At 39.0% G+C, this 14,784-nt stretch overlaps 1 protein-coding gene across 2 annotated transcripts in view; it reads left to right on the top strand.

Annotated features, from left to right (window-relative positions):
- The first annotated feature begins 3,227 nt into the window (after window positions 1-3,227).
- Window positions 3,228-14,784, top strand: part of exoc3l2b (exocyst complex component 3-like 2b) — a 40,764-nt gene continuing 29,207 nt past the window's right edge. The window contains exon 1 of one of the 2 annotated variants that reach the window (XM_051399633.1): window positions 3,228-3,427. The gene's annotated coding sequence lies outside the window, so the exon portion shown is untranslated. Of the gene's footprint in view, window positions 3,428-9,304; window positions 9,473-14,784 lie in introns of those variants that run through there. The other variant, XM_051399631.1, reaches the window with a different exon arrangement.

The raw sequence follows: 14,784 nt of genomic DNA, 5'->3' as shown, positions 1-14,784 counted from the left end.
CCCTAATTTCTGCTGGCTCCGTACCTATAGTGTGTGACTGCTGGTAGTCAGAGCTAACAGAGCTCACAATTCTAACACCTGCATCAGGTTTTCTTTAACTATTTCACTAAATATATATATAAGTAATATTCAGGAATATATTGATATAGCCCTGTATCATCTGCTTACATTTGAACATCAGCTCCAACAAATGCTGAAGAGGACCTGGAATAGAGCCCTTGGGCACTCCGATGGGCAAAAAGCACATTATAAAGTTTAACAGTGAAATTCAATTGCAATAGTCTGGTTTCATCAGTAGAGGGCGTTCAGGATGCGTAATTATAGCAAAATATTTATAGCTACAAAGAGTCAATATGCTGTGAGTTTAGATAATTACACATTTGCATTATTTTTCCTTTTAAGACTCTTATCAACTCCACAACCCTAATTTTTATACATTTATATTTACATTAATCTTTTAACCCTTTCCAGATACTACAGCCACTGGTGACTACATATTTGTAGTATTTGTTATATTTGTATCACATTTATTCTAAAATGTTAAGTACTTCACTTATTGTAAATTGTTAGAGGCCAAAAGTATGTGGACACCTCATACTTATAGTGTATCCTCTGTTTCTCATGGGGTGGAGGTCAAACATTGTATTTTGTGTATCAAACCTCTAAAGGAATATATGTGAAGTGAATAACTACAAGAAGAATTTTCTAAAATATATAAAAGAAACCATATTTAGTGAAATATCTGAAGTAGTTATTAACTAAACTACTAAAAACAAATATTGGGTTTATTTATATATTTCACACAATTTATTCACATGATAGTTTCACAATGTCTTTTTGTTGCTGCTCTGTAAACCACTCTCATGCAGTTCACCTTTGTGCCACCAGAGGGCGACAGATTATTATCTTAGTATTCCACCACATATGAAACTCTCCTGTTGAATCATCAGAACAAAAGATAAAAATCAACTATTATTTAAATCGTTTAAAGTTATTGATCTCAGTTCTGTTCATTTTGCAGTTTTATTGTTAGTATTTATTTCCTCGCCTCTTTGTTTTGTATAATTCTGTAAAAATTAAGTTTATTATTATTGTTGTTGTTGTTGTTGTTGTTGTTGTTAACTCTAACTGCTAACTCTCTAATTAAATAGCTGTAAACAAAACCAACAAACATCCAATCTTCAGCAACTCTTCAGCAACCTTCAGCAACTCTTCAGCAACTCCTCAGCAACTCTTCAGCAACCTTCAGCAACCTTCAGCAACTCTTCAGCAACCTTCAGCAACCTTCAGCAACTCTTCAGCAACCTTCAGCAACCTTCAGCAACTCTTCAGCAACCTTCAGCAACTCTTCAGCAACCTTCAGCAACCTTCAGCAACTCTTCAGCAACCTTCAGCAACCTTCAGCAACTCTTCAGCAACCTTCAGCAACTCTTGCAACCTTCGCAACTTTCGCAACTCTTCGCAACTCTTCAGAAACCTTCAGCAACCTTCGCAACTCTTCAGCAACTCTTCAGCAACCTTCAGCAACCTTCAGCAACTCTTCCGCAACCTTCAGCAACCGTGGTAAGTTGTCCCGCAGTGGGGGGGCGCTCCGGTTGCTCAATGTTTCAGTTCCCAGTGAAATAATAAACTTCAGTCTCGGTTTTTTACATTGAGAGGCTGAACTGGTTCCTGCAGCACTTGAAGGTTTCTGCTTTATATCAGAGTCTCTGTCTGTCAGGGTGTTGCCTGGAAACAATTTCCCTCCATTAAAATGTGATGACAGATTTTGGGGTCACACGGCCTCCCCTCATATAAAACCTGCAGCTCCAACGGGACGTTTTCATTCGCTGGACTGAAGACAAAACAAATCAGACTGTTTCCTGTCTGTGTGAAAGTTCAGTTTGAAATATTCAATTAATCATTTTAGTCTTTTACACTTTCACCTCACTTTTCTTTCTGGAAGAACAGGCAGTTAGGGAGGGTCGCTGTGTGCTACGTCCTCCCAGTCCAGCAGACTGGGAGCTCCCAGTGAACAGCAGGTCCAGACCGGGACTGAATGCAGCGTCTGATGCTGACAGAGGTCAGTTTGACTGATGTGGTTTTACTGCCGGGTTCTGTTCCTGCAACCCCAGGGCTAAGTCTGCTAAGTTAGCTGCACGAGCTAATTAGCTAACAGCAGGCAAGATTACCGTTAACCAGTCCCTCCAGGATTTCACAGGCTTTTTTTGGGATTGTTGCAGCGTAAAAAATTCTGATTTGATCGCAGCTTTTCTAAAAAATTGGATGCATGTTGCGATGTTTTAAGGAAAGTGAAGGTTTCGAAAACAGTTTCAACAACTCAAAGACAACTTGTTCCAATTCGAATACAATGTGTAGTAGTTTTACACAGGGGGACTCACGGGAAACTACAACGATGGGTTACATTTGCGGAAAGGTCGCGGTGATTGGACGAAAGGGGGCACAAAATTCAATAGCAACTTCTTATAGGGACGGGTTAGCGACAGTTAGCTTCTTTTAGCAACAAGTCCATCTGGAAACTCCCATAAATCACCTCGGTACCGCTGTCGTCAAACTGTCCTCTGTCTGTCTGTCTGTCTGTCTGTCCTCTGTCTGTCTGTCTGTCTGTCTGTCTGTCTGTCTGTCTGTCTGTCTGTCTGTCTGTCCTCTGTCTGTCTGTCTGTCTGTCTGTCCTTTGTCTGTCTGTCTGTCTGTCTGTTTTTCCTCTGTCTGTCTGTCCTCTGTCTGTCTGTCTGTCTGTCTGTCTGTCTGTCTGTCCTCTGTCTGTCTGTCTGTCTGTCTGTTTGTCTGTCTGTCTGTCCTCTGTCTGTCTGTCTCTGAGGTTGTCTGTCTGTCTGTCTCTGAGGTTGTGTTCACTGGGAGGCTGCTGAGCCCCGTTCAGTTGCTAAAGCTCACAGCAGCTACATTAGCAGTTAGCTTGTGGACGTCAGAGAGGAAACCAAAATATTGTCTCCATAAAATCTGATCCGGTTTAAATCACTGATGAAGTTGTGTTTGTACAGTAATCAGTGAGCTCCGCTAGCTAACGAGACAGGTGGACAAGTCTCCACCAGGGGGTGCCGTCATTAAGTCCAGGGTCTGTGTGTGTGTGTGTGTGTGTGTGTGTCTGTGTGTGTGTGTGTGTGTGTCTCTGTGTGTGTGTGTGTGCTGGGGGTCAGTGGGGGGGGGGAGGAAAAGATGACCATTTCCTGCTGCAGTTAGAAAATAAAACAAACAGGAAACAAGGAGCAGAACTCCCAGAGCTCAACGAGGAGCGAGTGGAGACGGACTGAGATCAGACAGGACAACCCGGCGGACAGAGGAACCGTAGAACCCAGCAGAACCTCTAACACAGCGGCAGAGGAAGAAGGAGACCCGAGACCTGTAGAACCATCTGGAGGAACCTCAGCAGAAACAAAGAGTGAAACTCACTGTGGAGGACAGAAAGGTAAGAGCTGCTCAGTCTCAGTGTGGGGACATTGTATCTGTAGAGACTGAAGAATAAAAGATTTACTTTACTTTAATAAATCAGATAACAGAAATAAACCCGAGGGGACAGAATCCCACTGTGGGAAAGAAGGAAATGTGCTGATTAATAACAATAGATTTAAATGACATCATATTGTTCAGAAAGTCATTTAAAGAGGAACTAGGTCACTGTTGATGCTTCCTGTTAATTAGAACCATCAGTAATGAATAAAAACAGGACGACAACATTAAACATTAAGATTTTAATCTGTTTATTCTTTAGTTTTTTACACATAACTCAGAATGAATGTGTCTAACGTGACACAAGATCTTTATACCTAGCAAGATCTGCTACGTTAGCTTTTAGCATCTACATATACTGTACAGTGAATGAACTGTAAGGACAACAAATACATACTTCAGAAGTAAAGATAATCTAACATGTCCTCCTTTTCACCACAATTAAAGGAATAATTCTAATTGTATATGATATTATGGGTTGCTGGCGGGTGAAGACTGTGTTAATGTAATCTAATGCATTATAATAACTGCACTGCAGCAGCTTCCTTCCTGCAGGTATCATTCATACTACTCTCATACATACTGATGGACTCACATGTTGAAGAGAAGTCGGTCTCTTCTGGGTCAATGTGCCGACTTTAAAATGACAAGAACTCCTTTTACTGCAACTTCCTATCAGAGTCTGTGCAGACAGGAAATGAGGCACAGGCAGATTGTTGTGTGTCCAGTTATTGAGCACGATAATTAACTGATCAATTATATTGTGTCATTTTTTGCAAATAAATAAGTAAAATTGTAATTTTGTAGGTGAAATGTTCCAGCCCCTTTTTATTCCGTTGTACAACACTTATTGTTGGCGAGTGTAGCTGCATCCATACTTACACACTGGGTAGAATCTCTGTGTGTTTACACTGATAATGTTTTCTAATTGTGATTATTATTATTATTATTATTATTATGTGCCTTAAAATGCACAGATTCATATTATCGTCTCTCATTCTCCTGGACCCTCTTTGTAGTGGAGCTCAAACTCGTTACCTCACCATTTCTAAAATCCTGCTAAGGCCCCGACTGCAGTGTCTTTGTTGATTATTTTAAATCTTCTGACACGCTGACCGGATCTCTCGGTATCTAGTAACAACTATAACATTTATAAAGTATTATGTGACTGCTGCATCTGCTGCTAACAACGCTACTTAGATATCGGTCTGAAAGAGGTAACGGTCAAGAACATGTACGGAGGAATAAAAAATAATATTAAGCAAAATAAAGACTGCTAACAATTTCATATAATGACAAATTATTGGACTTCACTACTGGCACACTGACCTATGCCTCGTATCTACAGCATTGACCTCTACCCTTTATCTACAGCACAGACGTGTACCCTGTATTTAAAACACTGACCTATGCCTCGTATCTACAGCATTAACCTCTGTAACTTGGGTATTATTGTCAAATTTACTTTTTATTAATTGTCTCTGAAAGACAATTAGTGTCAACTTATTGGACTAAAGTTAATATTAATAATATAATGATTGTTATTATTATATTAATCAAATGACAGTACATATCTCAGACTTGTCCTCTCCTCTGTAACTTCGTATTATTGTGGAGCTATTGTTGGTAGAAATATATAAAATGTTACACAAACAAACTAAAGAATTCACCAAATCGGGAGACAAATAAACAACTAAATATTAAAAAGAAAAGAAACAATAATTAATGGTACATAGACATAGACGTTGTAGTCTGCGGTGACAAATCCAATTTATTTGAATTTAAAATAAAGAAACTAGAGATATTTCTGTTCCATCTACTGACACACTAGCATAGCCCCAGCATACTTCCTGCTTCCTAAAACAGTATCAAATTTCAGATTTATTATTATAAATGTACAGTGTCCCTGCAGGAGTTCATAAGACGTTTGTGGAGAATAAATCTACACTCACACCCAGAACGTTAACTTTAACGGTTGATGTGAGGATATATCTCCAGGGAATGAATGTAAGTCAATGCACTGTGATGGAAACAGAGTTTAGGGCAGCACAGATTGAGGTGCTGACGGACTGAGCTGAGTCCCGCAGGTCAAACTGCTGGTTTTGGCTCCAGAGTTCAGTTTTCAGATGTGATCATATTTTGTCTTTATAACAATTTTCACATCATAAATCATTTAGATTCAGAACTTTAAGGCTCCATCTGTCCCAGGAACTCCTTTCATTCCTTGACAAACAGTTCTCGTTTTCACTTCTTATTCAGTTAACTCTGAGAGAGAGAGAGCAGAATATAACTCTACACAAATAAAACTCCAACACACTGAAAACAGACCTCAGGACAGACAACCGTTATCCTGAGACGCCATATTGGACGACGCTGCATCCCCTCAATTAACATCCAGTGCCAACGTTCAGGGTTAATACAGGAAGCATTTTGTCCTTCAGAGATGGAGAGGAACCTGAACAGAAAGTGGGGGAGTGCTTTGCAGACTTGCTTGCCCTGAGTTTAGCCTCTCAGGCTACATGCTGGCTTACCTTATTAGTGAATGTTTTTGGGGATATATATGCAACCTGAAAGGAACACCTGCAGTCACTACGCAGGGCTGATATTTTACAATATTATCCCAAAACGTTGCATCAGTCAAAAAGAGTAAATCTACAGATGCAAATATACAAATATAACATAATCCACCAGAAAGTATCAGGTATCTCTAAAGGACACAAACAATGATTTAAAGTCACAATACAGAGGTTTAAATAATATTTCTATTTTTAACTGTTATTGGTTTTGTTTTAAAGAGACAAGATAATTAAATAATCTTAGTCTCAGTTCTTAAAATAAAGAAATCAAACTCAACCTGTGTGGTGAAATATAATCGTTGATTTCTTTTGTTTTGTGTTTCGTTTCTGAGACTGTGCAGCTGAACATGAAACCAGCAACAGCAGCGAAATAAAAACCACTCAGACTTCTGACTTCTCTTTATTTGACCCACTGACCTGATGAAGTTAAAATATCTGCAGCTGCTGACTCAAAACTTTCTCTGGACACATTCATCTCCACAATTTCACAACTGAAACTCAACAACAAACTGATCTTCATGTTCTGAACTTTACACACATACACAACAATACAAAATCTGTAGCTAATCCAGCAACTGGAGCACCAAAAAATACAGTAAAATAACTGTCTCCTAAAAATACTAAATATTTTTCTATAAATAAATAATAATAAAATACAGTTTTTAGCTTTAATTTAATGTGCAATCTTGTATCATTTATTCAGTTTTGTCGGCGTCTGTTGTACAAGCTTTGGCGTGATACCGGGTTGCTGTCTCTCATGTTCTTCCAGCTGAACGACGATTATAAAAAAAATTTGAAATGCAGGTAAAGGAGACTGTATTACAGATCAATATACGTGTTTACCACTCTCAGCTTGTTCACCTCCATCAGCTTGAAACACTCGTAGAAAGAAACCTGACAGGAAACGGTGTCTGTTCGACAATGTGTGTGTTCGGTCCCTCATGGAGCAGCGATCTGGGATCAGAGAGTTGGGAAAGTGAGCGATGTGATGAATGGACGTGATAAGCTCAGAGACAAACCATGTTGGTTTTCTGTCCAGCTGCTGTCAGCACTGTAATTAAGAGCTTTTGTTCCTAAATGTTCTTTAGTTTTATGAAAGGAGTCACTGATTTATGGGTTTGTAACGACGTGTAGATCCTCAAGGTTGGAGCTTCCTCCAGAGGGGACTGTTGTGTTTCAGAGAGTGCAGTAAAGATTTTACATGTAGTGTGAAAACATGAAGGACAATCAGGTCTGTAGAGTGTTTGTTTGGTGATTCTTTGCACTGATGAATTGTTGGTCTCTGTGTTGGGATTGTTGTTGTTGTGCCCCCTAGTGGTAGTTGTTTGTTTTGGGGTGATTCTTTTTTCGGGTTTTGCTTCTTAGTTTTTCATTCGGTCTGTAAGATTTTAATTCACAACTGATCTTTTATCTTTGTAACCTGCGCACTATGTGACCTCCACCCAGAGACTATAGACGGAAATAGCTTTTAGCGATATCTGGTACAATACTTGTTTCATGCACTGTCCCCACTAAATAAACATAAAATACAGTTATTGTACTTTAAATGCTGATGTGTTTGAAACATGTTCACTGCCCTACTCTGCCTCTGATTGGCTGGTTGATTGTCTTGGTCAGAGAAGGGGCGGGGTTTCACATGATGTGACTGTGGCGCCATTTCCTGCGTGTCATCCTCTCTCTACCGTCCCTGGAACAATAAAGGCAAAAAGGCGTAAAAATATATTTAATAAAATAACTAATTCTTTAACCTGTAATTAATTAGTGACTGTGTTATTGATTAGTTTTGATAATCATTTGTCCAATATTATATGCACACTGTAGTTTACTGAAGCTTGGAATAAATATTAAATAAATGAATATTAATATCTGTAATGATAATGATAATCTATATATATAATGATGATCAGACACGTTCAATTCATTCAGTTTAAATAGTAAAGAGTGTGTGTGTGTGTGTGTGTGTGTGTGTGTGTGTGTGTGTGTGTGTGTGTGTGTGCACATTCCTGTAGCTGCGAGTCATCGCTCAGCTGGTAAATGCACACACCTCACAAAAGAGCTGACACAATAACCATTAACTGTGCTTTCAACACAGGTCTCTCTCTCTCTCTCTCACCACACACACACACACACACACACACACACACACACACACACACACACACACATTGTAATAATGTCCCTGTTGAATAAGAAGTGGCTGATTGGGATAAAAAAAGAAACGGGAAATAGTTTGATAGAAAGTGACTTTAACCAGACCTGGACCCAGACCTGGACCCAGACCTGGACCCAGACCTGGACCCAGGGGGGACCCTGTTGGTTCTGGGGGCCATAAGGACCGGACGGGTCTTTAATTCAACCTGCTGTTGCAGATAATGTCCAGATAGAACTACATATTGTAGATATTATATATAAAGTCTTGATCCAGAACTATAACATGGGATTGTGGGAGTTGTTGTCTCTTGAGGAGGGTAAAGTACCACCAGACGAAATGCTGCGTTCATGGTCTCCGTGGTGTTGAAACGTGCTCAGTAGGTGTCTTAAGCTCTGTGGTGCATTCATGAGCACATACATGTGCGTGTGCACTCACTTCAACACCTCTGGGCCACCGTATGAACCCACGATCCAGTAATGTGATTTTATATTGTGAATAAATTAATAACGTTTGCACACTTCATGTGAAGCCCCGCCCCTTCTCTGACCCCGACAATCAACCAGCCAATCAGAGGCAGAGTTGGGGGGGTACTATTATACTATATAACATACTATAACTTTATTTTATGTTTATTTAGTGGGAACAGTGCATCATACATGTAATGTTCCAGATTCTGGGCGGAGGTCACATAGTGACCAGGTTACGAAGATAAAAGATCAGTAGCCAATCAAAACCTTTAGTAGTAATAATACAAATAATACAGATTATTTTTCTTTCATTACAACGTGTTTGACAGAAAATAAAGTTAAAAAATCCTCATTTAAAGAAAATTTCAAGCAGTAAAACACTCATCAGTTTATTAAACCCGTTTTATGACCCCTGATAAGGTTTAACGAAGATGCTGCACACCTTTGGCGTAAATCCCTCTCTATTAATAAAGTTTTAGTTCAAACAGCGTTTACAAACATAATATTGTTTGCTTGGAAAATCTTAAATGTCCAACTGTAACTGAACTCACATTCAATAACTTTTTTCTTGCGCCGCTCCCTCTTTGATTACGATATTTCCGACCGCCCCTGAATGCAGCAGGGCGCCTCTGGGAGCTCTCTGTCCGTCGGTCGGTTTCAGTCGGTGAGTCTCTGCTGCGGGTCGGTGCTGCTCGGAGCTCCGCTTCTCTCTGCCCGACAACTCCTGCCCGTGTGTCCGCCGCTGGGACGCTTCAGTCCGGATTCTGACGCCACTTTGAGCCGCTGATCCGCAACAATGAGTCCGAGCTGTGAGTACAGACACCGACATTTAAACGCATCACAGGTCACATTTTAACTTCTTTTAAAGCGTTTTTGTCTGAAAATGAGCAGATTATTATTCCCAAAAGATCTGAATCAAAGTGATGATTTAAGTTTTTTAATGAGAGAAAGTTTTAAAGCTGCAAACTTAGATGAAATTCTAGTTTAATAGATTCTAAAATAAAATAAAAATCTCTTTCTAAAGCTCAAGGTGACGTTCAAATGTCTGAACTAAACTCTAAAAATACAATAATAATTGATTGATATTGTGAGCTGATCATGACACAGTGATGAGTTTAGGCTTTTCAAAGAGGGAAAGTTGTGGAGCTGCAAACTCAGCAATAAATCGAGATTATTTCCTCCTTTAATAGTTTATAAAATATAAGAAATGAGTGAAAATGTCCTTTTTAAAGCCCAAGGTGACGTTCAAATGTCTGTGCATCAGCAAAATCTCACGTCTCACGTCTCAAAGACTCAAACTGGACATTTTTAGTCATTTTTACACCAAATAATAATAATATGACAATAATTGTTTGATTTTAATGAGTTCAGTCCTCTGTTGGGTGTTGTGTGTGTTTGTGTTCCTGGTTCATTTTGTCAGATTTCAGTGGTTTGTTGGAGGTTTGAAGGTCAGAGGTCGATGCTTTGCTGCAGTGAAGTTCAATAATTCAGATTTAACTCTCGTTTTGGTAAAAGAAAGTCTAATTTTGACAGGAAGGTTTTGATGACTCTGCAGAGTTTAGTCTGTCTGCTCGGTGGAGGGAGACGGTGCGTTCAAGGCAGCAGGAAATGTCACTGATTAACTGGAGCAGAGCCACTCGACCTTCAGGACGTCAGCGGGAGTCTCTCGTAGATTCAGATGTTGTAGATCTCGTCTTCTGTCATGTGTTCAGGAGATTATTGAACCCAGAATCTGTCTTTAAAGTAACTTCTCCTTATCAATATTATTATTTAATTAATAGTTATTTAGAGCTGCAGAGACTTTTAAATTAACGTCTGTTATGCATTTAAGGTCAAACAGCTCAGTCAGTGTCTGGCCGTCGGTGAGCGTCTTGGTCTAGGTTTTGCGGAACGTTCCTTGCCGTCGGCACTCGTTGCTGGACAACTCCTCTGATTGGCTGTTCGGTCTAAGCCAATCAGAGCAAAACATCTTCGTCAAGACGGCTCAGTGGCTGGGACTAAATGTTCAGAACTGACCTCCGCCCCGTTCTACAGACAGAAATCACAATAAGGCCAAAAGCAATATCGCAGAAGCCAAAATTCTTTGATAAAAGTAAAATGTGACAAACAGCTTATATTTCTGTCTACGAATCCTGATGTAAGAAGACGTTTGTTTACAGACCAACAAAACAACATTTTTCAGTGAAAATAAAAATAATTGCTAATTGTGAATCTTATCGCAAACAACTATTATTTTCTACCACATCTTGCAGCTCTAATCCAATCACAATCAACCAACCATGCACAAATTCAACAGTTTAACCAATCAAACTGCGATGGCCGTGATCCAGAATTGACCTCCGCCCCGTTCTACAGCCAGGTCCTCCTCAGACGACCATAAACAGAGAACATCTTATATTATTATTATCAAAAACAACAGTTCTGAGTTGATTGAAGATTGTAAACACAGACAAACTTTAAATGTTTTAACGACCTTCAGATTAAAAGAAAAGTAAAACGAGTCGTGTGGAAACAAGTTCAGTAAATTTAACTGAATTAATTTTAGTCAATAAAATAAGAATATTTGTTATTCAGCTGAGAAAACCCAAACAAACAGCAGATGAAGAACTGTCTGTCTGTCCACAGAGGCTCTGTGTGTCCTGGGATGCATTCACTGACTCATTCTGAGGTTTCCACATACTCACAATAAATTCCTGCTGAGTCAGCGCGTTTTCATTAAAGCTGCAAACAAACAGAATAATGTCAAGAGCTCAAAGTCTCTCTTCATCCATCACTCTGTCTCTCCTTTCTTTACCTCCCTCCTCTTCCTCCTCCTCCTCCTCCTCCTCCTCCATGAATGAATGAATGAAGTCAATCAGCTCTTACTGTGGTGGAAGAATCTGTTTCACTTCCTGTCACAGTTTAACTTCCTGTTGAAGAAACAGAACTTGTGTCTGAACTTTTCTCCTTCTTTCTTTGACCTTTGACCTCTTTACTGTAATGCCAGCGACCTGCTTCGACACACAGTCCATCAACCAGTGACTCCTGAACTAAAGCTCAACATTATAACTGTAACAGTTCAAACCGGGCTCAGCAGTCGGACCGAGACCGACAGGGAATAACGTTGCAGTACGGAGGTCATTTACAGAGGAACTTTAAAGTGATAAAAAGACAGAAAACAACTTATTGTGTTAATATTGACAGTGCAGACACACACACACACACACACACACACACACACACACACACACACACACACACACAGGCAGTCGTTGGTCAGTTAAACTTTTACTGATCAGCGGTAATAAAACCTGATGGAAAAGAACACAGACACACCCCGACCTCCACTACCTACGAGCAGAGGTCAGGTACTCAGGTACTGCAGTGAAAGTGTTTATACAGATTATTATGACTTTGCATTAATGTGCAGCGATTTGTCGTGTTGGCAAACAAATGTTATCCAGCTATAAACACAATCAGACAATATGTTTCACAAGTTTAGCAGTAATGTCAGCTTTGCCTTTGGACTCTGTGTTGTTTTTGGTGTCAGACGTTTGTAGACATTAGCGGACTCCATTTATAGTGTGGTCGACTCTTTAATTTAATTTTTAATATTAATATTTTAAGGCTGTAAACATTTAATATGGGGCCTTATGGAGACTCACTGATGGAGCCAGCCTCTAGTGGCCGTTAGAGGAACTGCAGGTTTTATTTGCAGCTGCAGACGTTGTTGATATTTTTATATTTTAACCTTCAAATCTTTTCTAGTCAAACAGGTTCAGCGAGGTGGAAACTTTACAGGTAAACCAGCTGATGATGCAGGTTCAGGTGTTTGTGGTCAGTTCTCTGGTTCAGGATGGTCAGAGCTGTAAGTCGAGGTCCAGTTCCACAACAACAACAATAATAATAATAACAACAACAACAATAATAATAACAATGATAATAATAATAATATCTTTATTTACATAGCACTTCACATTAAAATAAAGAACACATAAAAACACAGCAATTAAAGAATTTAAGTACTAAACAGAATAAAAAGTATAATCAGATAAAATCCATGAAAGTAAATTTTGAGCTTAAATTTGACACTGGAATAAATATTTATTGATTTCTTTGACAATTACAGAACTTAAAACCTTAGTGTGGTATTGGATTCATGCATTAATGTCATTAAACATATTTCATATTTCTTACAGTTAAAGTTAAGAAAACATCTGTTTGTCTTTTTCTTTGTCACATTCAATTAAACAATATATTAAATTTAATAATTAACTCTCAAAGAGGTGACAAAACATTACATTTCTTCATTTCACAGCACAGTTAATGCTTATCAAAATGCACATTTTTAATTCATTATTATTTATTATTAAGTTTTAATTCAGAACAGCAACAGAGTTGATGTGGTTGAGACACACCCTGAGCTAGCGGCTCAGAGAGGACGTAAAGTAGTCCCATTCTGTGTCAGAAAACGTTCAAACATTTTTAACCAAATTCAGATTTTCATAACTTTGGTAATTAATGTGAATATTAACAGCGGCATGTGTTTGATCAGTATGGTCATTTAATTCAGTTTACAGCTCCATAAACACAAATGTAAAAATAAATTGTTGCATCTTTAACTGATAATAAAAATAATAACTATTAATAATTATTAGCAGCTGTGTTATAACATCAACATGAACACGATCAATCTTGTCGTCCGTTCTATCGATCGATCAATGACTTCAGACTCCTGAGATCCAAACTAACATCGACTTGAATTCAGTCGCTGTGTGTTGGTGTTGGAGGATCTTGTGACCTCCGCTGTCCCAGCTGCACTCGACCACCGCGTCCACATTCCTCTCTTCAGGGAGAAGATAATGTTACATTTTTCTCTAACAGCTGTTTTCCCTCACGGAGGATGCTGAGAGGACAGTTTTTACTTAATGAAAGACAGATGCAGCGTGGGTAACTGTGACCTCACTCAGAGACAGTGTGATGATCTGATATTCCTGTCTGTCTGTCTGCCTGTCTGTCTGTCTGTCTGTGAATAATCTTGATGTGATGTTTATAATGTCGGAGCAGAGAAGCTGTTTGATCTTCAAAGGTCAGCTAAGCTAACAAGCTAATCTTTGTTTTCTTCTTCCAAAACAAAATGTGACGCGTGCTTACGTAAGTGTGAACCAGCCAATAATGACATCCACCCATCAATCAATATTCAACTTTTAGCCACACAGAGCTAATATTTGTTACCAAAACCACTGCTTTCTATATAACTTATACAACTTTACAAAAACACTTTATCAGAGATTTGGGTCAAATTGGATCATATTTTTATATTTTATGGACGTTTTTTCTCGTTTTAATTCTGTTTGTAAAAGTTTTCTTTTGAACAAAATCTGAACAAACACCTTTTTTGTCTGATTGAGTGTCAGTGTAACACATCTGGATTACTCCGTCCTCGCTGTGGCTCCCTCTCTAAACAGATAATCAATAATCACTGATCAGCTCAGCCGCTCTGAGACGATGATGTCACAGAGAGGTGGCTGATGGGACTTTGGAGCCACTAAAGTTGTTTTTATCAGAGCGGCTCGGCTCTTAATCAATGATCTACTCTCTGAGTCATAAAACCATATTTATTGGGTTTTATTTTATTTGGAAATTTTGGTGAACTCTGGGATGTTTTTTATTACGTTTGCGTAATATTCTGGAGTTTTCTGTTCTGACTCCATTGTTGCAGCAATCTTTTTGCCTTCAGGCTTTTATTTTTTCACATCTGCTTTTATTTAGATAAACTCATCTTTGTGCTTCCTGTTTCCTGTCTCACAACATTTGGTCAAAGTTGAAGAATACACTGAAGACAGGCCGGCGCTGGGCGGATGGATACGCTGCTGTCACAAAATAGTTCCAGCTGTTCTCCCTTTAGAATGTTAATTAATGAACGATGTTAATCAGTGAGCTCTGGACAGACACAGGCTAGCTGTTTCCCTCTGTTTCCAGTCTTTATGCTAAGCTAGGCTAACCCACACGAGATTAACGTCTCACTGTGAGGGAGAGAGGGAATATATCCCACAATGCAATGAGTATTTACAGTGTATAATCCTCACACTGTGAAACCTGATGAGCCTTAAACAATTTAATTAACTCCAACAATTTAAGC

The sequence above is a fragment of the Dicentrarchus labrax genome, unplaced genomic scaffold (assembly GCF_905237075.1).
Source record: "Dicentrarchus labrax unplaced genomic scaffold, dlabrax2021, whole genome shotgun sequence".
NCBI lineage: Eukaryota > Metazoa > Chordata > Actinopteri > Moronidae > Dicentrarchus > Dicentrarchus labrax.
This window is presented reverse-complemented; position numbering and strand designations above follow the sequence as displayed.